Genomic DNA, 26,308 nt, shown 5'->3' on the forward strand with positions numbered 1-26,308 from the left:
TCCCTCTGTTTCATCCCTCTGTTTTCGTCCCTCTGTTTCGTCCCTCCATGAGTGCACGGTAGCCAATTTTTAGGCCACCACACATGTGCAAGGGCCATTTGCATGGCTGGCTCAGTGTGCATGGTGGTCTCAAAAATGGCCACCGCACACTCACAGAGGGCTGAAATGGCTCAGAAACAGGTCAAAATGGCCTGTGGGAGACCAGGAGGAGGGCAGTGGGGGGGAGGGAGAACCACCAAAGGCCCCACCCCCACGGCCATAGCAGCACCCCCCCCCAAGGCCACGAAGCCCTCAGCCGTGGTAAGTCCACCTTTTAAAACACAAATTTTAACATGGATGAAAGTTCACACTGCTGACCTTCTGCTGCATAATAGTCCACAATGGTGGTTGATGTTCCCTCAATAGGAATTGATCACAGGAAATGGTTTTATGACAGCTGGGAATCTCTTGAGCATTTGGAGAAGATCACAGCTAGGAGAAGTAACAACCCTCTAGCTGTGAAAAGCTGGCAGAGAGTCAGAAAAAGAAATAAAAAGAAAAGGTGGGAACAGCTTTCTCTAGGAGTGGCTGCCTCCACCAAGTTCTTTTTTGGTCATCTTCACTGCTGTGCAGTTTTAGACTGCTTCCAGGCAGTCAGCAGCCATGTTTATCATAGAGTCCTGAGGTTTGTAGGGCCAGAGAGAGGAGAACTGCTGCAGTACTGAGAGCTGCCTCTCCACTGTTTCAGCAATGCATTGTGGTATATGGGGAGGTCCCAACTCCTGATTTGAGCAATGGAGAATACTGCTGCAGCATTTGTGTGGGTGCACAAGCTGCAGAGTCTAAAGGAGGCTCTGGGAGTCTAAGAGGCATGAGGTAGAAACATACTTTCCCTCTAGCACATCCCCACATGGTCATGAAAATGAGCCCACTGTGAGTTTCCAGTGTTCCCTCATAGGAAAAAAAACCCTCAACTCTGTAGCAATGCCCCTGGACTTCTTACCACGTGGGGAAATGGGGAATATAGATATAAGTTTATCCGGTCATTGACCAGCAAAATGGGGACGATATAACAGAACAAAAAGAAAGTGTGGCTATAGAAGTACTTCTATTGCAAATGCTGAGGCTATGCATACGAACAGCAGTACCCAGGTTACAGAAGCCCTAGGAGGTAGGTAAAGCAACCCAGGTTTTCCTCCTATCTTGATTCCACACAATCACTTCTAGCCAGGTTTTTCTCCTACATTTAACTGAGCATTGGGAGCACACACAGCTCCCAAACCTGGTTAGAACATAGTTTTGGATTGTGTGAATGACCTCTACATATACTTGTCTATAAGTACATACAGTTTTGAACATACAGTTCAATACAGCTATGACCATTTCACATACTGAATCTGTTCTGGGTTCTGAAACATCTAAAATCCCAATGTTCGCCCGCAAGGAGAGGCCAATTCAATAACCTGTGAGTGACAAAATTACTCTGATGAATATCAGTATTCAAATGTTGTAGTATGGTCATTAGCTGAACCATAAAAGATAACATAGGTAGCACATATTCAAGAGCAGAGAGCTATGCATCAAAACATTAAATTTTGTATGTCAGAACAAAAGTATAATACCAAAATACTATAAATCAGCACCCTAATATAATATTTCTCAGAAATAACCAGTAAACCATCATTGTAACAAAGTCAGTGAAAGGATAATCATGAAACACAGATATACATCCAAGCTTTCTTGTTCAGCCCATTGTTCCTATATTCCCCCTCAAACAAGATGGCAACCTGGGCAAACGGCTTTTAGAGAATTGGCTTCAGTTTATATTCATTCAATACCATTATTTGGGACTCAGCAGTACTTCTATAAGATGCAAGTATTCTTCCTCCAAACCCTGGATTTTGTTATAAAAGACTGAAATGGAACCAATGATGATGCAGAATGCACACTTCAAAATACCTTTCATCTGCACAAATACTACCTGTCAAAAAGACAACAAAACCCATTAAATTTCAACAAACCCATAGCAACTTGTCAGCATTTGTCTCCCCGTTTAGTACCCAATTATCACCCAAGGGAAAGTTAATGCTTACAACACAGTGATACATTTGCAGTTACAAGTGTGCTGCCTTAAAGAACGTGCAGATCTGCCATTCCACCTATGTAAAGAATGAGATTCTTTACCTGCAAGTGAATTTGCTCTACAACTTAACATATTTACCTGAATTGAAGATGAGCCTAAATTTCAGACAACCTCCTTAAAAAATAGAGGTTTATTACAGGTTATACCTGTATTTATTCAAAAGGAACAGCACTCTGGATTTAAGAAGACCCTCCCCTCAAATTCGAACATCAAAGAACTTGGTGGGGGGGAGGCTAAAGGTTGCTCACATAACCTACTTTCTTGGAACTGGGGAGGGCCGCATCACATGAGCAGTGCCATGGTGAGTGGCAGAGCCCGGAGCCAGAGGAGGATGTCCTTTGGCATCCCACAATGCACTACGACAGGAGTGCCACCCAGTTTTGTGAATGCTCAGGCTGCAGGCAGCTTGAGCATTCACACAATCGAGGAGTGGGGTAGAAGGGCATGCTGGCACCCTTCTAGCCCACTATTTGCCCAGGTACAAAACCTGGGCTACCTGGTCATGGAGCACACAGATTGGGACTAATCCCAGCACAACCCCACCAGGGTTCGACTTCCAGCTCTAAAAACAGTTGCCAAAAAACAACTTGCTCAGGCATTCAAAGATGTCAATGCTGCACTTGCAGAAATAACAACCAATAATTTGCAAGAAACAAACCAACTCATGTACAGTGCAGCAACAATAACAACACCACAAGAGCTCGGATATAAGATCAGTGGACGTGTCAAAAAAGAAAGCAGTACATCACCTAAATGGAAGATTAGATTAGAAAATAAAATCTCCAGGCTTAGATCAGATGCTAGTAAATTGAAAGATATGAAAGACAAGAAGCTGAAGAATGAAAACACCAAACAGTATCTGATCCAAAAATACCACCTAGATGCAAGGAAAATTAGAGAAGTCCTGGAAATAATAAAGCAGCAAATAACAGCAGTGTCAAAGAAGATAAGCAGGTATGAAGCCAGAATTACACAACACAGGCAGAATCTCCAATTCCAGTCGAATCAAAGACATTTCTACCAAAGCATAGAAGGAGAAACTGCAAGAAACCTAGAAACACCAAATAAAGAAGAAACAATGCAATTCTGGGGAAAATTATGGGACAATCCAATAGATTATAATAAAAAAGCAGGCTGGATGAAAGAGGTCAAAAAATGTAACCAACAAATGCAAGATCTAATAATAACACCAGAATTAATAAGTGAAAGAGCAAAGAAAATTAAAAATTGGACTGCGCCAGGCGACGATGAACTGCATGGCTTTTGGCTTAAGCACCTAACAAGCCTTCATAAACAACTATCAAAACAGTTCAATCACATTTTGCAAAGAGGTGATATTGAACAATGGCTAACAACTGGGAAAACTCATCTCATCATGAAAGACCCAGCAAAAGGTGAGGTTCCAAGTAATTATAGACCGATAACCTGCCTGCCAACCATGTTCAAATTATTAACTGGAATAATAGAAGATGAAGTGATGCAACACTTATTAACTAACAAACAGCTTCCAGTTGAACAGAAAGGAAATTGCCCGAACACCAGAGGCACAAAAGACCAGCTGCTGATTGACAAAATGATTTTAGAAAACTGCAAGAGAAGAAAAACCAATCTAAGTGTTGCATGGATTGACTACAATAAAGCCTTCGATTCATTGCCTCACACATGGATACTAAAATGTTTAGAAACAACTGGTGTCAGCAAAAACATTCAGATAATTATTAAAAAAGAAATGAGCATGTGGAGTACACAGTTAATAATCAATGGCGAGACACTTGGAAAGGTTAGCATTAGAAGAGGCATTTTCCAAGGGGACTCACTATCCCCTCTGTTGTTTCTAATCGCCATGACCCCACTTTCAAAAATACTAAACAAAACAGGCCTCGGATACCAAACATCTAAAACATCCAGTAAAATCAACCATCTGCTGTACATGGACGATCTGAAGTTGTATGGAAAGTCCCAGTCAGAAAACGAATCACTGCTAAACACTGTCCGTATATTCAGTAGCGATATAGCAATGGAGTTTGGACTAGACAAGTATGCTGCATTAATAATGAACAGAGGGAAAATAAGAAAAACAGAAGGAATAGAACTGCCCAATGGAAGCAAGATCAAGAACCTGGAAGAGAAAGAACATTACAAATACTTGGGCATTCTCCAGTCTGATAACATCGCACACACTGAAGTTAAAAGAAAAATTGGAAGTGAATACATCAGAAGAGTTAGAAAAATCCTAAAGTCCAAACTCAATGGCGGGAACACCATACAAGCCATAAACACCTGGGCTATACCTGTTATCAGATACACTGCAGGAATAATAGACTGGACCCAGGCAGAGCTAGAGACGCTAGATCGTAAGACCAGGAAAATCATGACCATCAATCATGCTCTGCACCCCCACAGTGATGTCGATAGGCTATACCTCCCTCGCAGCTCAGGTGGAAGAGGAATGCTGCAAGTCCATCAAACAGCAGAGGAGGAAAAAAGAGGCCTTGAAGAATATATTAAGGACAGTGAAGAAGATGCACTTCAAATGGTCAATAATGCGAAACTATTCAACACCAATGAAACAAAGCAGGCCTACAAGAAAGAACAAGTCAAGAACCGAGCAGAAAAATGGAAAAATAAGCCACTGCATGGTCAATATTTGCACAATATAAGTGGAAAATCAGACATCACCAAGACCTGGCAATGGCTTAAGAATGGCAACTTGAAGAAAGAAACAGAGGGTTTAATACTGGCTGCACAAGAACAGGCACTAAGAACAAATGCAATAAGTGCCAAAGTTGAAAAGTCAACCACAAACAGCAAGTGCTGCCTTTTTAAAGAAGCAGATGAAACCATGGACCACCTAATCAGCTGTTGTAAAAAGATAGCACAGAATGACTACAGACAAAGGCATGACAAAGTAGCAGGGATGATACACTGGAACATCTACAAAAAATACAAGCTACATGTAGCAAAAATTGGTGGGACCATACCATTGAAAAAGTTGAAGAAAATGAAGATGTAAAAATATTATGGGACTTCCGACTACAAACAGACAAACATCTGCCACACAATACACCAGATATCACTGTAGTGGAGAAGAAAGAAAAACAAGTGAAAATAATCGACGTAGCAATACCAGGGGATAGCAGAATAGAAGAAAAAGAAATAGAAAAAATCACCAAATACAAAGATCTACAAATTGAAATTGAAAGGCTGTGGCAGAAAAAGACCCAAATAATCCCAGTGCTAATTGGGGCCCTGGGTGCAGTTCCAAAAGACCTTGAAGAGCACCTCAACACCATAGGGGCCACAGAAATCACCATCAGCCAGTTACAAAAAGCAGCTTTACTGGGAAAAGCCTATATTCTGCGACGATATCTATAACAACTGACAATAAAATTCTGGCATCCCAGGTCCTTGGGAAGGACTCGATGTCTGGATAAAACAAACCAGTCAATAACACCTGTCTGACTGTGTAAACAAGAAATAATAATAATAATAATATACAAATTTAATTTGTAGAAGACTTTTTTGCCGGGGCATATGGTCTTGTTTGAGGTCTCTCTCTCTCTCTTTTTTAAAATTTAGTTGGGACTGTTGTGTTGAGTCTTCTATTCTGTTCTGTGCTTTGATTGCTATTTAGTTATTGTTTTGATAACATAGTAATGGCCTGGTTCATACCATTGTTCAAATTAATCTTAATGTGTGTTATTGACATTAGCATGATTGTGTAAACCCATACCAACACTGCAATCTCAGATTCATCTTGGGCCATAAACTGCTTTGGCATGGGTTCACACAGTCATGCTAATGTCAGTAACCCACATTAAATCTATATTTATTTATTTGGTTTTTTTTAATTTATATATCGCCCTTTCAAAAAATGCTCAGGCCAGTTTACAACAAATAAAAGTAATTAAAGTCAACAGTTAAAATCAAAGCTAAACCAATTAAACAATTAAAATCATTTAAATATTAAAAACACCAACATTAAAATCATTTAAAAACAGCATTAAAATTTAAACGATGAATCTAATTAAAAGCCTGGGTGAATAAATGTGTCTTCATCACCTTTTAATAAGTTGTCAGATATGTGAAGGCTCTTATTTCAACAGGGAGCACATTCCAAAGTCCAGGGGCAGCAATGGAGACAGCCTGTTCCCACGTAACTGACAAGCAAGTTGATGGCAACTGCAGGCGAACCTCCCTAGATTATCTCAAGAGGTGTTGGGGCTCATGGTGAAGAAGACATTTTCTTAAATATCCAGGGACTAAGCTGTTTCAGGTTTTATAGGTATTAACCAGCACCTTGTAATTTGCCCGGAAATGTATCAGCAGCCAGTGTAATTCTTTAAACACAGGAATGATATGGCCTCTCCTTGATGATCCAGAGACCAACCTGGCTGCTGCATTCTGGACCAAAATAGAATAATGCAGTGAAATGGCCTATCTTTGAATTCTTCTGGATTTGTATTTTACTTATTTGTAGGGATGTGCAAAATGTTTCAGGCACAGAACGATCTGTGCCCGAAATAGCGAATTTCGGGTGATTCGGGGCCGAACCGAATCACCCACGAAAAGATCCAAGAAATTTCAGGCAGAAGTCGAATCACCTGAATTTTGGGCCCGAAAATTCGGGTGATTCAGACCTACATTTTTTTGCCTTCTTTCCCCCCCTCCGTTTTGAGCTATGATGTCTATTTGAATTTCCCGCCTTTTTGCACCCCATTGACTTCAATGCAAAAAGGTTGGATGTGACGTCTGCTCAAAATTCGGATCCCAGGGGCAAAATAGTGGGGTGGGGTGGTAGCTCCTAATGGGTGGAGGTTACCACCCCAATTGCAGAGGGATTGAGCAAAGGGCTGATTTTTGGTGAATTTCTGAAGTTTTAGTGTCTTTGGGGCAGATAGGGGCATAACGTGGGATCTGTGCCAAAAGGGTGGGGTGGGTGGTAGTGCCTAATGGGTGGAGGCTACCACCCCAATTGCAGAGTGATTGGGCAGAGGGCTGATTTTTGGTGAATTTCTGAGGTTTATGCGTCTTTAAGGTTTTCCCCGTGAAGGGTGTATCGCTTCACGTCGGGGGGAAAGGGGTGTCCTAGAGTGGGGTGGGGTTGGTGGTAGTGCCGGGTTGGGGCAAGGAAGCTACCTGAATTTTTTCAAAGGATTTGTGCAGAGGACTGATTTTTGGTTAATTGTTGATTTTTTCGCGTCTTTAAGGTTTTTCATCATAAGAAGTTATAATGGAGCTTTCATCAGCCCCATAAGTGCACTTAGGGGGTGCTGGGGTGGCCCAGAGCGAGTGGTGGTGTAGTGCACATAGGGTGCCAACCACCCCCATGGGTTTCTAACCCATGGGGTACAGGGTTCTGTTGTTTCTGAGGTTTTCTGAGTGTGGATTCTATGATAGCAAATGAGATTTTCAATGAGGCACCATGAATCCACTCTAATTTGCTATCATAGAATCCACACTCAGAAAACCTCTGAAACAACAGAACCCTCTACCCCATGGGTTAGAAACCCATGGGGGTGGTTGGCACCCTATGTGTCTTCATTGGTGTGGCAGCAATCACACAAACTATTTGTACATTTAGAGCAATAAAAGGTTTCCTTTATTGGTCTCCCAGAGGCATAGCTCAGATATGCATGGATAGGTTATAGATGCATACTCCCGTCTCCATACTGAGGAGCTAATTTTGTAGGAATGGAAGCAAATGAATACAACTCAATTATTCTGTCTGACAAAAAGGCAGTAGATCTCTCAGCTCTGAAGAAAGGTATGTAGATGTTCATGGGACTAACTGTAAGCTACAATTCAGCTGTTTTCAGATGAGAGGCATAATTAAGATTGACAAGCGGGGGACAGATGTCCCTGGGCCAAGAAAGGGTTAATTTTCATGCTATCCTTAGCTGTACAACAGTCAGGGTTATTTTTCTTTGTTTCTTTAAACAAAGTTAAAAGTTCAAAATTGTAAGTGATTAAGCCAAAAACAAGGGGGAAGTAAAAAAAATGAGTTTGGGAATTGTTGATGCCCCAAACAGACAGTTAAAATAGGGAAACAGTCAAACAATACCTAGCCTCCTGATTGGCTATTTGAGAGGGAAGGGGAATACTTATGGGAGAGAGTTAAAGGCAAAGTTTAGAGAGAGTGGGGTAGACAGTATTGGAGATTGCCAGACACAGGAGCTCTTCTCACAATCAGGGAGAAGGGCTCAGTGGAGGTCTGCAGGGAGAGCAGCTTTCACTTACCCTCACTGCAGACAATCTCCTGTCCATTCCTGGGCGGCCGGCAGCTACAGTAGTTCCCGGTGGTTCACACAAGTGTTCAAAACCAGGCTGGGCTCCCTTAGCCCAGTTTTGCACACTCGTGTGAATAGCCTCACAGTGTTGGAAGAAGCAACAGAAGTGCTGGGGAAGAAAGAGATGACTGCTGGTGAGACTGGTTATTAGGGTTCAGGTGAGAATAGAATAACTGGATTCACTCATCCCATTTTATTTTGTCTTTTGTTCTTACAGTTATTGTCCTTTTATAACAAATATACTTGAAAAACTTTGCTAAAATTGGATTACTTCTTTTTCTTCAAGTAAAACTGTATCTTTAACTCAGATTTTGTGTATCTTTTATTCAGATTATCTCTGTTGTGCCTCCCACCCACGCTTAATTCTCACACCACTTTACCTAAGTTGGGTATGAGACAGAGGGCTGGTGGGCTGTTTAATGGTGTCAACCAGGGAATAAAGATTTCCACTTGGTGTCAGTGGTAAAACCTCTTTAAACATCATGGTGGTTAATACCAAGCCTTGACATACTCCAAGAAAAATCAGATTTTGGAACTTGATTCTTTGGCTCACTTTAGAGTGGTGAATACCTAATACAAACTAGTTCACAGAAAAAGAAATAAATTAAGGTTCTCTTAGCTAGGTAACTTGAAGGCAAAATTTACTGACTCATTAATTGGACATTGCAGAGTTAACGTCCTGTCAGTAAGGCTGCTATGAAAAATAATAGTAATAAACCCTCTGCTGTTCAACATATCTTCTTTCTCAGGAGAAATACTCCCCCCTCCCCAGTGGGTGGTTTAGCACTGTGTTGGGGCAGGCCGTTCACAGAACACCTGCCACTCAAGTATGTATTTATAGAAACTGTAAACTAATTAATTCCTGTAAGCACCCCTGTGGTTCTTAATGATATATTGGGATACTTCATCTATCAGCAATTACATCACCAGCCTGAAGGTTTTAGGGTTTTTTGCTTGCTTTTGTGCCTGATAATGTAGGTTTGCTTTTCTTCGCAAACAAAGGCTTCAGCTTCCCTCAGCTTTTTTTTTAATTTAAAAGGGAAAGTTCAACCAAATCAGCACAAGTAAGTTTTGCATCTGCCAAACGTTTTCAATGCAAATGGCCCAGATCTAGTTCTCTCCTATTCTGCAGTGCTGGAGAGTGAAATTATTGTATTTCTCATAAGAATCAGCTTTCCTTTAATTGGTGGACCCACGTCATCTTTGGGCTTGGCAGTTAGCTTGGCAGAAGATGAAGCTTTGAATTTGCTCTTCAAGCAGCTTTGGAACTTCAGATCTGAGCTACAAAATCTTTATGCTCAGCCCTGCTAGCTAAGCAAGCTCTGTACCCGGCTGGCATTTCTATGTTATATTCTATTTGCCTGTGTTTGACCCACAGAATGTTTAATTTTGGAACTATTGGCTGATTCATTTATTTCTTCATATGGCTTTGTACTCCTAGAAAGAGAGGGCATATGCACTCAAATACAAAGTCTTTGCCTCTTTATTCTGAGCACTGAGCAGGTTTAATGGGTTGTGTTTTCTCATCATTTTTGCTCTTTATATCCCTCAAGGTTTTATTATGTTTCTAGTACCTCAGGTCACCTCAAATACACAATTTGTTTGATAGATCAGATAGCCAGAAAGGCTTCTTTCTTTCATGAGAGTATCCTTCTTTCCCTTTTGTTCCTGCCCCATTTCCCTCTTTGGTTGAACAGATCAGATTTTCTTTCTGTTTATTTATTTATTCCAGTTCTAAATTTCTACTGAGAAAGTGTTGCTGCCTTTCAAGATGATGCTCACATCCAGCCTCATTAGAATACATTTGGCTTCTCACAATCACTTTTTACTTAAGATTACTTTTGAAGATCTGTGGCCCCTATAGAGCTCTAATTATGCTGTGTTGCATGCAAATAGTGGCCCCAAATGGGGATATGCAGACACGTCCATCAAGCTCTATAAGCACTGGATATGCATCATAATGCATGTCTGCAAATCACATTTGCCTGAGCATAAGTACATAAGGGCAATTACATTTATGGCTCTAATTTGACTATGCCACGCATTCACTTCTATTGATTTGCAATGTCTTTTGTATTCTAAGAATACACCCAGGTCAGTGAGAATTAGGGCTCTGTATAGCATTCGTTATCGGAATTGGTATCTACCTATCATGGGTGCCCTGAATCAGGCAGGGGGGTTAGGGGGCTTACCTCTACCAAAGATATGGCATGCCCCCAAGGCAGCTGCAATAGTAGCTATTCAAATTTTCACCTTTCTCTCTATCTTCTCACCTTCACACCAGGCAGAAAGCTGTCATTACATTATGTCATCTTAGGAACACAGGAAGCTGCCATATACTGAGACAGACCATTGGTCTATCTAGCTCAATATTGTCTTCACAGACTGGCAGTGGCTTCTCCAAGGTTGCAGGCAGGAGTCTCTCTCAGTCCTATCTTGGATAAGCCAGGGAGGGAACCTGGAACCTTCTGCTCTTCCCAGAGCTGCTCCATCCCCTGAGGGGAATATCTTACTGTGCTTACACTTCTAATCTCCCTTTCATATGCAACCAGGGCAGACCCTGCTTAGCTAAGGGGACAAGTTATGCTTGCTACCACAAGTCCAGCTCTCCTCCTTCCTGGTACATTACAGGGGTGGGGGTGGGGGGAATGACTACATCCAATAGTTACTGGGTGCCGCCATTAGTTTTCCAGGAAAAGGACACTTCCTGCCCTGATACATTCTAGGCTGAGAAACTGGGGGGAAAGGCAGTGCTTTGAATTGCTGCCATTGCAACTGTCTTCTGGGCAGCCATTTTCTTCAGGGAGCTCTGGATCTTCAGTAAAGATAAGCCCTCCCTCCATCCTCTGATAGGTTTGAGGCAATGCCAATACAAATCTGTTTTCAGTATCGAGGACATTTTTCATCGGAATTGTTTCCAGTGAAAAATGCTTCAATATGGCTTGCTGTGAATTGGAATCAATTATTGTTCCTTGTAACTCAATGCATAGCCCTAGTGAAAATGTTACAAGGGATCCTCTCTTCCCAAACTAAGGGAGAAAAATAATCGTGTGTGTGTGTGTGTGTGTGTAGATATGTAATATGAAATATATTTCAAGTATGCAATAAAGAGAGCTCATGTAGTATAGTGATTAAGAGCCTCAGCCATGAAAACAGGAAGTTCTCAGTTCAAATGTCACCTCTTGCTATGAACGAGGGGTATACAAGCTGGCTCAGTTTGGGCTGGGCTTAACATAGGTCCGGCCTGACTTGATGGTTTGGGGGTCAAACTGGACTGGCCCTGGCCAGTCTGAGTTTGAGCTGAATCAGCTCAGAGCTATACTAGTAAAGGGGAATCCGGTGAAGATTCCCCTTTACCAGTACAGGCAGAGGCGGGGGGGCGGGGTTTGCTAAGTATAGAGGGGGCAAGAGGGGAGTAAATATGCACATATGCATATGTAAATATGCATGTATAAGTACAAGCCACGGCTTTTGCACTGTCATGTAAATGACCTTTGTGTATGTACGGAGGTAAGTAAAATGGTCCCTACGTGTGCAAAGAGGCCCGAACCAGGTTAGAGAAGGTCCAGAATGGGCTGCCACTGGCCAGGTTAGTCAGGGGGAATTTAACAGAGGTGGGGGGGAGCCACCACCCCCTGTGACTACCGCGGCCAGGGCTCATACTTGCAAGTACATATTTACTCTCTCTATACTAACCCCTGCTAACTTGGCAGAGGCACCTTTTAATGTGGTGATTCTCTTTATTTAGCAGGGGGAGATTAACTGACCCTATCCACCCCCAGCACAGTACCTCCAGTGACTGTTGCTGGTGCTTATCTCATGTTTCTTTTAGATTGTGAGCCCTTTGGGGACAGGGATCCATCTTATTTATTTATTATTTCTCTGTGTAAACTGCCCTAAGTCATTTTTGGAAAGGTGGTATAGAAATCGAATTTTTTATTATCTCTTGTTTACACAGTCAGACAGGTGTTATTGACTGGTTTGTTTTATCCAGACATCGAGTCCTTCCCAAGGACCTGGGATGCCAGAATTTTATTGTCAGTTGTTATAGATATCGTCACAGAATATAGGCTGTTCCCAGTAAAGCTGCTTTTTGTAATTGGCTGATGGTGATTTCTGTGGCCCCAGTGGTGTTGAGGTGCTCTTCAAGGTCTTTTGGAACTGCACCCAGGGCCCCAATTACCACTGGGATTATTTGGGTCTTTTTCTGACACAGCCTTTCAATTTCAATTTGTAGATCTTTGTATTTGGTGATTTTTTCTATTTCTTTTTCTTCTATTCTGCTATCCCCTGGTATTGCTATGTCGATTATTTTGACTTGTTTTTCTTTCTTCTCGACTACAGTGATATCTGGTGTATTATGTGGCAGATGTTTGTCTGTTTGTAGTCGGAAGTCCCATAATATTTTTACATCTTCATTTTCTTCAACTTTTTCAATTTTATGGTCCCACCAATGTTTGGCTACAGGTAGCTTGTATTTTTTGCAGATGTTCCAGTGTATCATCCCTGCTACTTTGTCATGCCTTCGTTTGTAGTCAGTCTGTGCGATCTTTTTACAACAGCTGATTAGGTGGTCCACTGTTTCATCTGCTTCTTTACAAAGGCGGCACTTGCTGTTTGTGGTGGATTTTTCTACTTTGGCTCTTATTGCATTTGTTCTTAGTGCCTGTTCTTGTGCAGCCAGTATTAAACCCTCTGTTTCTTTCTTCAAGTTGCCATTCTTAAGCCATTGCCAGGTCTTGGTGATGTCTGATTTTCCACTTATATTGTGCAAATATTGACCATGCAGTGGCTTATTTTTCCATTTTTCTGCTCGGTTCTTGACTTATTCTTTCTTGTAGGCCTGCTTTGTTTCATTGGTGTTATTACTTAGGCAAGCCCCCTGCCCCTATACTAGTAAAGGAAAATCCTCACCAGATTCCTGTTTACCAGTATACTATTACTACATTTAAAAGCCTCTTTAAAAAGATGTAGTTTTGTTTTTTAGAAAAACACTGAAGGACGGAGCATGGCAAAGCTCTTCAGGGAGAACATTCCAAAGCTGAGGGGCCACAACCTCAGGTCCCATCTCTAGTCCCTGTCAACCAGATCTCTGTTAGTGGCAGGGCCATGAGCAGGGCCTGAGATGTTGACAGAACATCTCATTGTTGACAAGAAGCTGTTTCAAACAATCACCCAGCTCTTTACAAGATATGGGTTAGGGATGCACTGAGGAAGCGTCCACCCTGATGTCACTGATGATGTCCCATCAAGCTGTGGAGACATCCTTTAATCATATGAGAGGGGTGATAATCCAAATCACCCCTCTACACACTTTAAAAAACCCTTATTTTGTAATACGTGTAGAGGGACAATTTGGATTATCACCCCGTCACATGATTAAAGGACATCCTGACAACACATCGGGGTGTTCTGAAGTGATGTCAGGGTAGGTGTGCTCTCAGCATGTCATTATCCTTAGCACATGAAGAACTGTTCAAAATGTCCATTCTTATATTTTAAAGAGGGAATAATTCAAAGTGTGATGAGTTTCTACAATCCAAAAAGAATTACCATCAAAAACCAATCAGTTGCTGTTTTGTGCCCATCATGGTTCTCATCTCAAGTGGCAATATCTGTGCCGAGCATCCACCACAGTAAGATCCCTTGATAGTAGGCAATGCCAGTTTTGTTCTCTTTCTCTATCAATGTTTGCTCAATTTCTCTGTATCCATTCTATAAAATTGTTTCACCATCAAATGTTCCTGAAATGAAGACTGTTCACCTACTTCAGTGGAATCTGAGAGGACTCTTTCAAAAACAGACTACTTAAAAATGTGTAAAGAGAGACTTTGTGGCATAATTTTAGATGCCAGCTTCTGAGTGTTTTGATCAAAGAAAGTAGAGTTAAATTACATCATACATTTGGGGAGGTACATGACGCCAAAGGCTTTAAGACATGAGATACTGAAGACTCTGGAAACAGTGATCTTTGAAATACTCATTTTTAAAACTATGCATTTATTGCATTTTAATCAGAATGTAATTGGAATAATTCCATATTAAAAAGATAAGTGTGTGTGTGTGTGTGTGTGTGTGTGTGTGTGTTTTAAGAAGACAATCATTCTCATCTAGCAAGAGAGATCTATGTGTGGAAATAAGTCTCATTGCTCGGATTGTGTTACTGGGTTGGAAGCTGGACACACAGACCAGATGCAGATATACATCCAGAGGAAGCAATCCAGTGAAACCAATCTCCTCCCTGCAGCATGCCTACATGTGAATGCACAGTTCCTTTTGTCATGCAATGCAGAATCACATCCCCATTTTTATTTATTTATTTTATTTTTATTGTTGAATTTCTATACCGCCTTTCATTAAAAACAACCCCAAGGCGGTTTACAAAAGTTAAAAACATACAATTAAAAATGACAATTAAAATATTAAGCTAAAAACAGAAAACAAATCTAATTTAAAAACTATAAAATACAAGCATAAAAACTATAAATGAGTATAGTTCATTGTGTTGGATGTGCTATTATATTTGAACTGGGGCATTTATGTCCTCTATTACTTTTTTTCAAATTAAGAATCTGAGATAGCAAGTGAAAACTGCTGCTATTTCAATAGCCTCAGAATATCCAACTTTTTGTGATTCTTCAGTACTGAAGTTAATCTGATAATCCACTGACTATGTCAGGGCTGTGACATAGGTCACACGGCCATAAGGTCACACAACATTATTTTCCACTCTAGGTCATTCTTTTCCCCCTTTGACTTGCCTGGATTGAATGCTGAGATTTTAAAGCTCTCCCCCACTGGCACAGCTCCCAGTTTGGAGAAAGAAGCGGTTATTATGAGCATGTTTAGCAGTCATGTTAGTTCATTCCCAAGAAAATAATCTGAAAAATTCCTGGGTAGGGTGTTTTGGATAGGAATAGGAACATAGGAAGCTGACATATACTGAGTCAGACCATAGGTCCATCTAACTCAGTATTGTCTACGTAGACAGGCAGCGGCTTCTCCAAGGTTGCAGGCAGGAATCTATCTCAGCCCTATCTTGGAGATGCCAAGGAGGGAACATGGAACCTTCTGCTCTTCCCAAAGCGGACCCATCCCCAAAGAGGATGGAACTTGGGGATGGGGATGGATCTTACAGTGCTCACACTTCTAGTCTCCCTTTCATATGCAACCAGGGTGGATCCTGCTTAGCTAAGGGGATAAGTCATGTTTGCTACCACAAGACTAGCTCTCCTCTTTCCTATGCCACCGTTTCTTATTCCTGGGGCTTAATTTTGCAGCCTGTTATTCCCATATGATTTGGTGGCATTGCCATATCATGATATCTTAGCACTGATTAAAGACCATAGACATGACTGCCAGTGAGTTCTTGTGTTTAAAGGGTGAGAGGAATTGGTTGTGTGATCAAAACTTTCTTTCCCACAATTTAAAGAGGGAAAGGAAATGTTAAGCTAAGTAGCAAAGTAAAGGATAATTATCACTTCTCGTGCTCCACACTTTGGCCAATACTAAAAACAAAAACAAACCCTCATATAATTATCAGCCCTTTCCAAAGATTAAAGGACGTGTACCATCTTGCATTTTCCCCTCACAACTGAGGCTTCGTGGCCCTCACAACAAATTGCTGGTCTCTGGAATAATGCTGGCCCAGAATCTTATGCGACTTTAGTTTCTAACTGAGATCCCAGTGTGATTTCAAGGCCTTTTCCCATCTTGGTAGGCCCCATTTGCACTTGGGCAGAAATAACTGCCTAGCAAACATTTCATTTGGAATATGGGATGGGATCAACTGGTTGCCTTTTCTCTCTTGATTGGTCTGGAAAAGGACTATATTTGTCTTCCTCATGGTGCCTGCCTTTTGTTGATTTAGTGCTATCCAAACTAAGACATATACCACTAAATCAACAAAAGACAGGCATCATGAAAAGGACATAAACAGTCCTTCTCCAGACCAATCAAGAGAGTGAAGGCAACAAGTTTTGCCTATTGTATATTCCAAATGAGACATTTGATAGGCAGCTATTTCTGCCCAACTATTTATTTTATTTTTTCCACACTTTACCATGTAGCCATTCATAAAAGATGTCATGCATTGTACAGTTAAAATTGTTGTGTATTCATATCTGTCAAAATGATTATTTGTCATTGTTTGTTGCTGGAAAACCAAAAAACCAATCACCCAGCAGGGACATCTCTTCATGTGGGGTGTGGCGGGGAGTAAGATTTCACAAGGGTGGGTAATTTTGAGCTGACTGCTGCCTCTGGCTCTGAAGATGAGGGTTAACCTGTAAGGGTGGATGATGACTTCACAAAGGACCCAGACTTACACCACCTTCTATCAGGTGCAATTTGGTCAGGCAAGTAATTGCACAGGCTCACTTGAGTGGTGCAGCTCAGTTAGACTCATCCAGATGAGACCCTCTTCTGGTGAGTCAGCAATTACTGACTGTTAACACCTACTCCTACTGGCATGGACAAAATATTCGCCCATATATGTCACTTACTTTCCTTTAATAAAGTGGCAGTCTTGTTACTGGCAAATGCTGGTACTTTGTCTATATCTTTTATCCAACCTTTGCTCTTGCAACTGTTGTAACATCTTGCTCTAAGTAGACACTGAGTAAGCAATCTGCCACACAACATAGGAAAGAAGGATGCCAGTCATATTTCAAGCCTGACAAATAGCAATCAAATTAGTATGCTTCATCCCAGATTCTAAGAAACATAAGGACTTGTGTGGGTTTCCACTACTTAACCAACTATAGGCAAACAAAGGTTTTCCTTACAAAGAGAAATCAATTCAAACCCACAAATGTTTTGACAGCCAGTTTCTGCTTTTTTAAACAAGCAAAACATATGGTTGGTGTCCCAGCAATGAAAACTCCTAAAAAAACACACACAACCTTGCCAAATAAAGAAAACAGGTAGGTAAAAATAAAAAGTGTTGACAACTTGTATTGATTATATCATATGGGACATATCTCCGTATCGGTGATCAGCTGATCGTTACTGTCATTTGGGAGTGGCATCTTACTGTGACATCTTACAGTTATTTCAGGTAGTTTTAGCTTACCTCCCTAACCATTTGTATGTGCGATTTTTTAAAAAAACTTTTTTTTCTTCAAACAAAGAAAAAAAACTTATTTTCTTCCCCTCCCCCCCCCCAAAAAAAAATAGGGAGAAGGAGGAGATTTTTAGGCACGTGAGTGTGTGCCTGTCTGTGTTTCTTTTTGCCAGGGATTGCTTTTGTGGCTGTATGGCTTTCAGATTTAGTTTCTTTGCCCCCCGGAAAGAGACAATGGGAGGAGCCAGATAGGGCTGAGGCGAGTCACATCTGGTGGGAGGGGCCACATTCCCATTGAGCCTGTTTGCCTCAGTTTCAAGCCTACATGCTATATAAAAGGAAGTGGCCAGGGAAATTAGCTACCAGTAATTAGCAAAGAAGTTTTGCATGGAGTTTAGCAGGGGAGTGTGCAGGGGAGCTTGAAAGGAGCCCCTTGATCACAAGGAGCCCAGCAAGAAGAGTTGTTAAGTACTACTCTCTCTTTCATATTCTGGTGGTGGCCATTTTGGAGGCCATCATGACCCAGGCCATGCAGGCTCCCACTGAGCAGGTGCAGTGGCCTCCAAAATGGGCACCGTGCCAGGGAATAGGACCGGAATAGCCGAAGATCCCCGAATTGGGCAATTTCTAATAGAAGGAAGGCCGGGGGGGGAGAGGGGGAACCTCTGTGGACCCACCACCACCTTGGAGAAGCCCCCCCCCGAGGGGGTAAGTTAAAAAGAAAAAAGGGGGCCAAAACCAAATTGGCCCTGCACAGTCTGAGTTGGGTTTGCATTTGAACTGAACTGGGCTAGGTGGTTTTGTCCACATCCCTAGCTGCGGGTGCTGAGGGAGTTACTTGGATCCTTGGGGTCTGTTAAAGAGACCACACTTAGAAACCTGCAAATAGTCATCAATCCCCTTAACTTTGTATGTTGGGTGGTGACTCCTGGCCAGGCCTTCTTGAGGTGCCTGTGTGATGCCATCACAGGGGTTAAGCCTCCCCATCACAGGGTGTGAGTCACTGAGGGCATGAGGTCTGACCTGTCTGTCAGGGATTCATTCCTCAGGGATTTTCAATGGAGTGTCATTTTGGAGGGATGAGCAACTTGTTGAGGCTGAACTCCAGGTACATTTGGATGCTGCTGGAGGCATTGGCTTTGAGGCTTATTTTAGGGGTAGATGGTACTATGCAGTTTCCATCTGGTGGGGTATATAGCTGCACTATCCTTTGAGGCTCAGGCTAGGGGTGTGCATGATACCAAATATGATTGTAGGGTGCAGCTTATGATTGAGAGTTGGTCTAAGGAGCATCCCTGGGGGTAAGATCAGAGACAGCCCATGACCATTGAGCAGAGGTGCACAGGTAATTTTGGAGCCTGGACCTAAAGGCCTCTGGAGGCTGCCCCCTCTGCCCACTGCTGGAGGCCCCCCCCACCACATGTTAAGCATCATCATCCTGCATGTGCACACGCACACCAAGACAAACAGTATTTTTAACACATGTGTTCTTGAGGGCACAAAGAGCAACTGAACTAACAAGAATGTAGGAATATAAAACAGGCATGTTTATGCAGATACAGTGAGGGAAATAAGTATTTGATCCCCTGCTGATTTTGTCCATTTGCCCTCTGACACAGAAATGACCAGGCTATAATTGGAATGGTAGGTTTATTGTAGCTGTGAGAGACAGAATAACAACAAACAAACCCTCAAAAGCCCAGTGCCCAAAAGTCAGCGATGGATTTGCATTGTAGTGAGGGAAATAAGTATTCGATCCCTTCACAAAAGATGTCTTAGTACTTGGTGGCAAAACCGTTGTTGGCAATCACAGAGGTCAGACGTTTCTTTTAGTTGGCCACCAGGTTTGCACACAACCCAGGAGGGATGTTGTCCCACTCCTCTTTGCAGATCCTTTCCAAGTCAGAAAGCTTTCGAGGCTGATGTTTGGCAACCCGAATCTTCAGCTCCCTCCACAGATTTTCTATGGGATTAAGGTCTGGAGACTGGCTGGGCCACTCCAGGACCTTCATGTGCTTCTTCTTGAGCCACTCCTTTGTTGCCTTGGCTGTGTGTTTTGGGTCATTGTCATGCTGGAATACCCATCCACGACCCATTCTCAATGCCCTGGCTGAGGGAAGGAGGTGCTCACCCAAGATCTGACAGTACATGGTCCCGTCCATCGTCCCTTCGATGCGGTGAAGGTGTCCTGTCCCCTTAGCAGAAAAACACCCCCAAAGCATAATGTGTCCACCTCCATGTTTGACGGTGGGGATGGTGTTCTTGGGCTCATAGGCAGCATTCCTCCTCCTCCACACACGGCGAGTTGAGTTGATGCCAAAGAGCTCGATTTTGGTCTCATCTGACCACAACACTTTCGCCCAGTTCTCCTCTGGATCATTCAGATGTGCATTGGCAAACTGCAGACGGGCCTGTACATGTGCTGCCTTGAGCAGGGGGACCTTGCGGGCACTGCAAGATTTCAGTCCTTCACAGCGTAGTGTGTTACCAATTGTTTTCTTGGTGACTATGGTTCCAGCTGCCCTGAGATCATTGACAAGTTCCCCCCGTGTAGTTCTGGGCTGCTTTGTCACCGTTCTCATGATCATTGCAACTCCACGAGGTGAGATCTTGCATGGAGCCCCAGACCGAGGAAGATTGACAGTTATTTTGTGTTTCTTCCATTTATCGTGCCAACTGTAGTCCATTTATCGTGCCAACTGTAGTCACTTTCTCACCAAGCTGCTTGGCGATAGTCTTGTAGCCCAGTCCAGCCTTGTGCAGGTCTACAACTTTGTCCCTGACATCCTTTGAAAGCTCTTTGGTCTTGGGCATGGTGGTGAGTTTGGAAGCTGAGTGATTGCTTGCTTCTATGGACAGGTGTCTTTTATACAGGTACTGTAACAAGCTGGGATTAGGAGCACTCCCTTACAAAGGGTGTTCCTCATCTCAGCTCGTTACCTGCATATAGTGAAAAGACACCTGGGAGCCTGAAATCTTGCTGGTTGATAGGGGATCGAATACTTATTTCCCTCACTACAATGCAAATCCATCGCTGACTTTTGGGCACTGGGCTTTTGAGGGTTTGTTTGTTGTTCTGTTTCTCACAGCTACAATAAACCTACCATTCCAATTATAGCCTGGTCATTTCTGTGTCAGAGGGCAAACGGACAAAATCAGCAGGGGATCAAATACTTATTTCCCTCACTGTATGTATTAGAATAAACATTTCAACAAAAAAATATTTCCATCCCACATTTTTCTTCCCCCACTCCCCCCTCTGTATCCAAAGCGCCTGGCACAGGTCATAATCAGACTCAGCCACCTGGCACAATGCAGGCTAGGAGTGACCACACCACTCAGAACAGACTAAAGAGGATTTGGGGGGCCCCCGGGGTGTGTGGAGGCCCTGGACTTTGTCCCCGGAGTCCAGGGGTAAGAGCACCTCTGCCATTGAGCTCTTGGAAGCTCTGTTGTTACAGCTCCAGTCTTTGTGTAGTTCAACAGTAAACTGTTGAAAATAAAGGAATCAAAGGATGAATACAAAAAACAGCAGATGAGGAATTGACGAGAAAAATGGCACAACAAACCATTGCACGGTCAGTTCTTTAATGACATACAATCAAAAGTCAACAATAGAACAACATGGCAGTGATTAAAGAAGGGGACATTGAAAAAAGAAAAGGAAGGTCTCATTTTTGCAACCCAGGAACAATCACTATGAACAAATGTTATAAAAGCAAAAATGGATAAGACCCCAAAATACAGTAAGTGTTGATTATGCAAGGAAGCATGAGACAGTTGAGCACCTTGTATGTTGTTGTAAGAAAATTGTGCAGACTGATTATAAGGAAATACCCAATAAATTTGCTATGATGATCCACTGGAACGTTTGCAAGAATTACAAATTGCCAGCAAACAAGAATTGGTGAAATCATCCAATTGAGAAGGTAACAGAAAATGAGGAGCCAAGAATGCTTTGGGATTTTCAAATACAAACTGATAGGCATTTGGCACCCCATACGCTGGATCTGACAGTCATCAAGAAGAATCTGGTTCTGATAATTGATATTGCAATCCCAGGGGATAGATGAGTTGACAAAAAACAATGGAGAAAATAACTAACTACAAGGAACTTCAGATTGGAATTGAGCGGCTTTGGAAAAAGAATAGTGGTGCCAATATTTGTTGGTGTCCTTGGTGCAGTACCAAAAGAATTTGAACACCATCTTGACACCTTGGGCATCAATAAAATTACAGCACATCAACTACAGAAGCCACACTACTCGGGACAGCACAAATACTACGCTGCTATCTTTAATTTTTCTTTAGTTATCCCAGACCCTTGGTCGGATAATTTAAGTACCAAATCCAGTCAACATCTGGTAGACTGTGTGTAAACAGCATAATAAAATAATAATAATAATAATAATATAATATTAATAATACATGTACAGTAATGTTGCAGAGGTGCTATGGGGGGGCAATTTTTATTAATCTCCCCTTTTCTCTGTAGCTGACCATGACACCCCAAAATACGTCCCTGAAAGTTGCAAAGACCTCAGGGAGTTATTTTTGGGAGTCACAATTTGCTATAGAAAAAAGAGGAGATTGACAAAAATCATGCCTCCTCTGTAGTGCTTGCTGAGTATTTGCTGCATACATGATTTGTTAGTCTGGATGTTGGCCAATATAAATAAATAATAAGTAATCACCCTGATAACTAGATGAAGAGGCACCTTTTAAAATGTTGATTCTCATATCAGAGGAGAGCAAATATTTCTATCCAAATCCAGCTCTGCATCCCTCCAGTGGCTGCTGCTGGTTTCTACCTTCTTTTTCTTTTAGATTTTGAGCACATTTGGGACAGGGAACCATCTTCTTATCCCTTTACTATGTAAACTACTTGTTCTTGTTGAAAAGCAGCATATAAATATTCTAAATGGGAATACCAAAAAGAGTTGAGCAAATATTTTTATAGAATATTTAGCAAATGAATCCATTTCTACTCACCCCCCAAAAAAATATTATATTGAAAACATTTTTCAAAATGGGGAGGGTATTATTTTGATGCTCTATACAACTCCTGTAAACAACAACATTTCTAACTAGACACTTTTGAAAGAAAGAAACTGATAAAAGACCAATAGAACCTACAGCATTATTCTCTCTGTATAGAAAGATTACTTCTCGCTTCCTCAATTAGAGTCCAAAGCCCTATTTACATGTTATATTCAACACATTACAATCTATGTACAGTTTATCATGTACAGATCTGTATGAATGTACAACTATGTACACATTATGTTCAACGCACATTCAGTAGGACACGTCCTCTCTGCCCCTTGCATTTGAGGGAGCCTGAATTCAGGTTCACAATCAAAATGAACATGTGTATAGTCATTTACACATAAACATGTACGTGGGCCCAGACAGCTATACTAACATACAAAGTAATGTATAAATCTGGCTCAAAAGTAGCCTTTTTCAAGTGTACAAACAGGACTCAATGAATGTATATGGGCGGAATGGTGCTGAAGTGGCAGGTCCCTCCTAATCGTCTACTTAACTAGCAGTGGTGTAGCAACATTGGCACTTAGCAGTGGCCTATTTTTAAATTTTTTGGTTGGCTGCTGCCACTGCCACCATAGTCCCCCCCCCCCCGCCAGCCTCCACTGGCCTCTTCATCTGCACCCTCCCAGGCACCAGGTGGTGGTCTCATTACACTGCATCTTAGCTGGCAAGGGGAAGCAAGCTGGCCACAGCAATGGCAGTGGTTAGCGGGGGACATGAAGGCCAGTGGATGCCATGGGATGGCTTGTGGTGAAGGCAGCAAGACAGCAAATGGGTGGGTGGTCGGGTGGGGTCTGTGGTGCAGGCAGTGAATGGTGGGGCCAACTTCCTCTGTGGCAGGGCCTTCAGCAGCCTGTGTGCATAGCACACACATGCTCAGTGGTAGATCTACCCCTGTTTACCAACTATAAGGATAAGGGGAACAATATAGGAGGGATAAGGAGGAAATATACAGAAGGATCAGGGGAAATTTTATTGATAACATAAAATTATTTTGTGTAGCATTGATTTCTTTCACGTAAAGTACAATTGGTGTTGAACAGTATTTTTGCTGTTTTATGTTATGTTTTGGAAATTGCAATGGCTCTGGAGGCTAGTCAATACAGGACTTTATCTACCTTTAAATGAATTTGCATAGGGAAGGGAAGATGCTGCCACCACAATGCCACTCCTCCCCCCACCCCTTGCTTCTGTATTGAGCCCTGGTCAAAGACTGAAAAGGGCTTGTATGTCACATTCTAATCACTGAAAAAGGCACTTCTGAAAGCAGTGCTGAATAACTAAAATATTTTTGTGGTGCATTTTCAATGATCATGCAGAAAGACCACTGTAAACAAATCAAGATTCCTTTGTTCATTTTTGTAAAAAGCAATACTTATTAAAACTGATTGGATTGCTCTTTTAGGAAAATATTAATTATGAATTTGGTTCTTTCATCTGCTTGTGAATTATACATGAATCAGTCTTGATTTCTGCAAATTTACATATAGTTACCGAGGACTCACCTAAAGCTTTTAATGATTGCCTTACAATTTGTGGAATTTTCTGAATGGTTTGATGTCATTCATTATCCATGTTACATGAGTGGTCACTTAAGATATAGATATTGTTCATGCTACATTGTGGATAACAGCAATATTTATGTTGCAAGAACACAGAGTAAAAATCTGGCTGATTTTCAAGCATGAATATGTGGAATACATGATAAAAGGAAAATTCATGTCAACCATTTCACATTTCCAAAGGAAATTGTTAAATTGTCCAAGTTAACTGAATACATCCATTTGAGAGATGATAGAAAACAATTAGAAAGTTTTGAGGGAAAATGGGTCACCTTTTATCAATTTTATGAAAGCTAAATATAATTTAGAGTGTAATGTGTATGCCATAGTCTCAGAAAAAACTCAATTTCCCAGAAGGAAGATGCTCCAGGCCCCTGACCATCTTGATTACCATCTTCTGCACCTCTTCCAGTTTGACAATGCCCTTCTTAAGATACTGTGACCAGAACTGTATGCTGTACTCCAGATGTGGTCACACCGTATTTATATTCCACCTATGATGGAACTTAAGGTAGCATAAAGGAGGGGCCCATGCAGACGATCCAGGTACTGACCAGCTCCAGTTCTTCTTAGCCTCAGCCTCGTTGCTCTTTTAGTTGCCTTCATACCATGCTATGGGACATGGTTTGCCTTATATGAGCTTCTGAGATAAGAAACTGAAAAGATATAAACAAGGGGATTTGCCATACTTAATTGTTCACAGCTGAGTAAGTAGAATTTCAACCATCTTCTCTCCTCCAAAAGAGGGGGAAACATGGAAAATGGGCAAGTATGTGGGACATATTACTTTCCAAGACCCTGTTACTAGAGCATATACTGAGCTTGGATTTTGAACTCAATTTCTGTTGAGCTGGACTTTCATGTGGACCAGAGCTTGTGCCTTGGGGATTGACCTCATTTTGGGCAAGCAAGAGTTCATGTAGATGGGGGCTTCAGCTCTGAGCCTTGGAAAGGCAGGAACCACATTACTAATGAGGTTAAAAATTGCTAGCCCAGCAAGTAAAGGTGCTGGGGCAAAGGAAAGTCTCAGTGGATGAATCAACTCTACATAGGGACATAGGAAGCTGCCATATACTGAGTCAGACCATAGATCCATCTAGCTCAGTATTGTCTACACAGACTGGCAGTGGCTTCTCCAAGGCTGCAGGCAGGAATCCCTTTCAGCCCTATCTTGGAGATTCCAGGAAAGGAACTTGGAACCTAGATGCTGTTCTCAGAGTGGCCCTATCCCTTAAGGGGAATATATATTTCAGTGCTCACACTTCTAGTCTCCCTTTCATATGTAACAGGGTGGACCCTGCTTAACTAAGGGGACAAGTCATGCTTGCTACCACAAGACCAGCCCTCCTCCCTACTCTTCCCGAACTCTATTCTAATACAATCAAAACAACTGATTGGACTGGAACACCTTGATCACTACCTGATAGTGCTGAATCACCCACTCTGCTCTCACAACCCTCAATACCAGATTATTTGGATACTAGCCCTCTTGTCTTTTGTTACTCTAGTCATAAGTCCCCCCTTGCCTTGTTTTATTTTGTTTGAGCCTCTATAGATGACCCAAGCCCCCAGAGCTCCACGTGCTTCCAGAAGTGGAGGTGCCTGCAAGCACTCTGCCCAAGACTGCCCTTTAGATTTCCACCCAAGCATCAGAGAGGAAACTCAGATGCTCAGGATGGGTGGCAATAGAGATGTTCAGGAGGGTAGGGGCAATTGAATTTCAGGCAGTGGGCCAATTCACACAGCATAGCCTGCCCACCAAATGATTAGAAACGAGGGTGAGCATGCCTCCACCCCACAGCACATGATTTTGCCCTTCATACCCACATGGGGGTGGAATGTCAGAATGGCTCCTAACCATGTAGTTCCAGCTGCATGATTGGGGTGATTAGAATATCTTGTCCCCCCAACCCCAATGGCTATGTGGGAGGGGATGATACATCTTAATCATGAAGTTAGAAGAGTGGGCAAATGGATGGAATAATCAGTGTCAGGGAAAAGGAATAGTCTCAGCAAGCTTCAGTGGTTTTGCCTATCATTCCATGTATACAGAATTAAATTACCAAAATGAAGTGAACTTAAAGTGCATTTGTTGTGGTTACATTTCTATATCTCATAATAACAGATATAGGTACTCCACAGAAATAATCACATAGGGGATATACTTCTCCCTGCTCTCACCCATAAATGGAATCCCTGGTATGTTTGCTTCAGCACA

This window comes from Hemicordylus capensis, chromosome 3, assembly GCF_027244095.1.
Source record: "Hemicordylus capensis ecotype Gifberg chromosome 3, rHemCap1.1.pri, whole genome shotgun sequence".
Lineage (NCBI taxonomy): Eukaryota > Metazoa > Chordata > Lepidosauria > Squamata > Cordylidae > Hemicordylus > Hemicordylus capensis.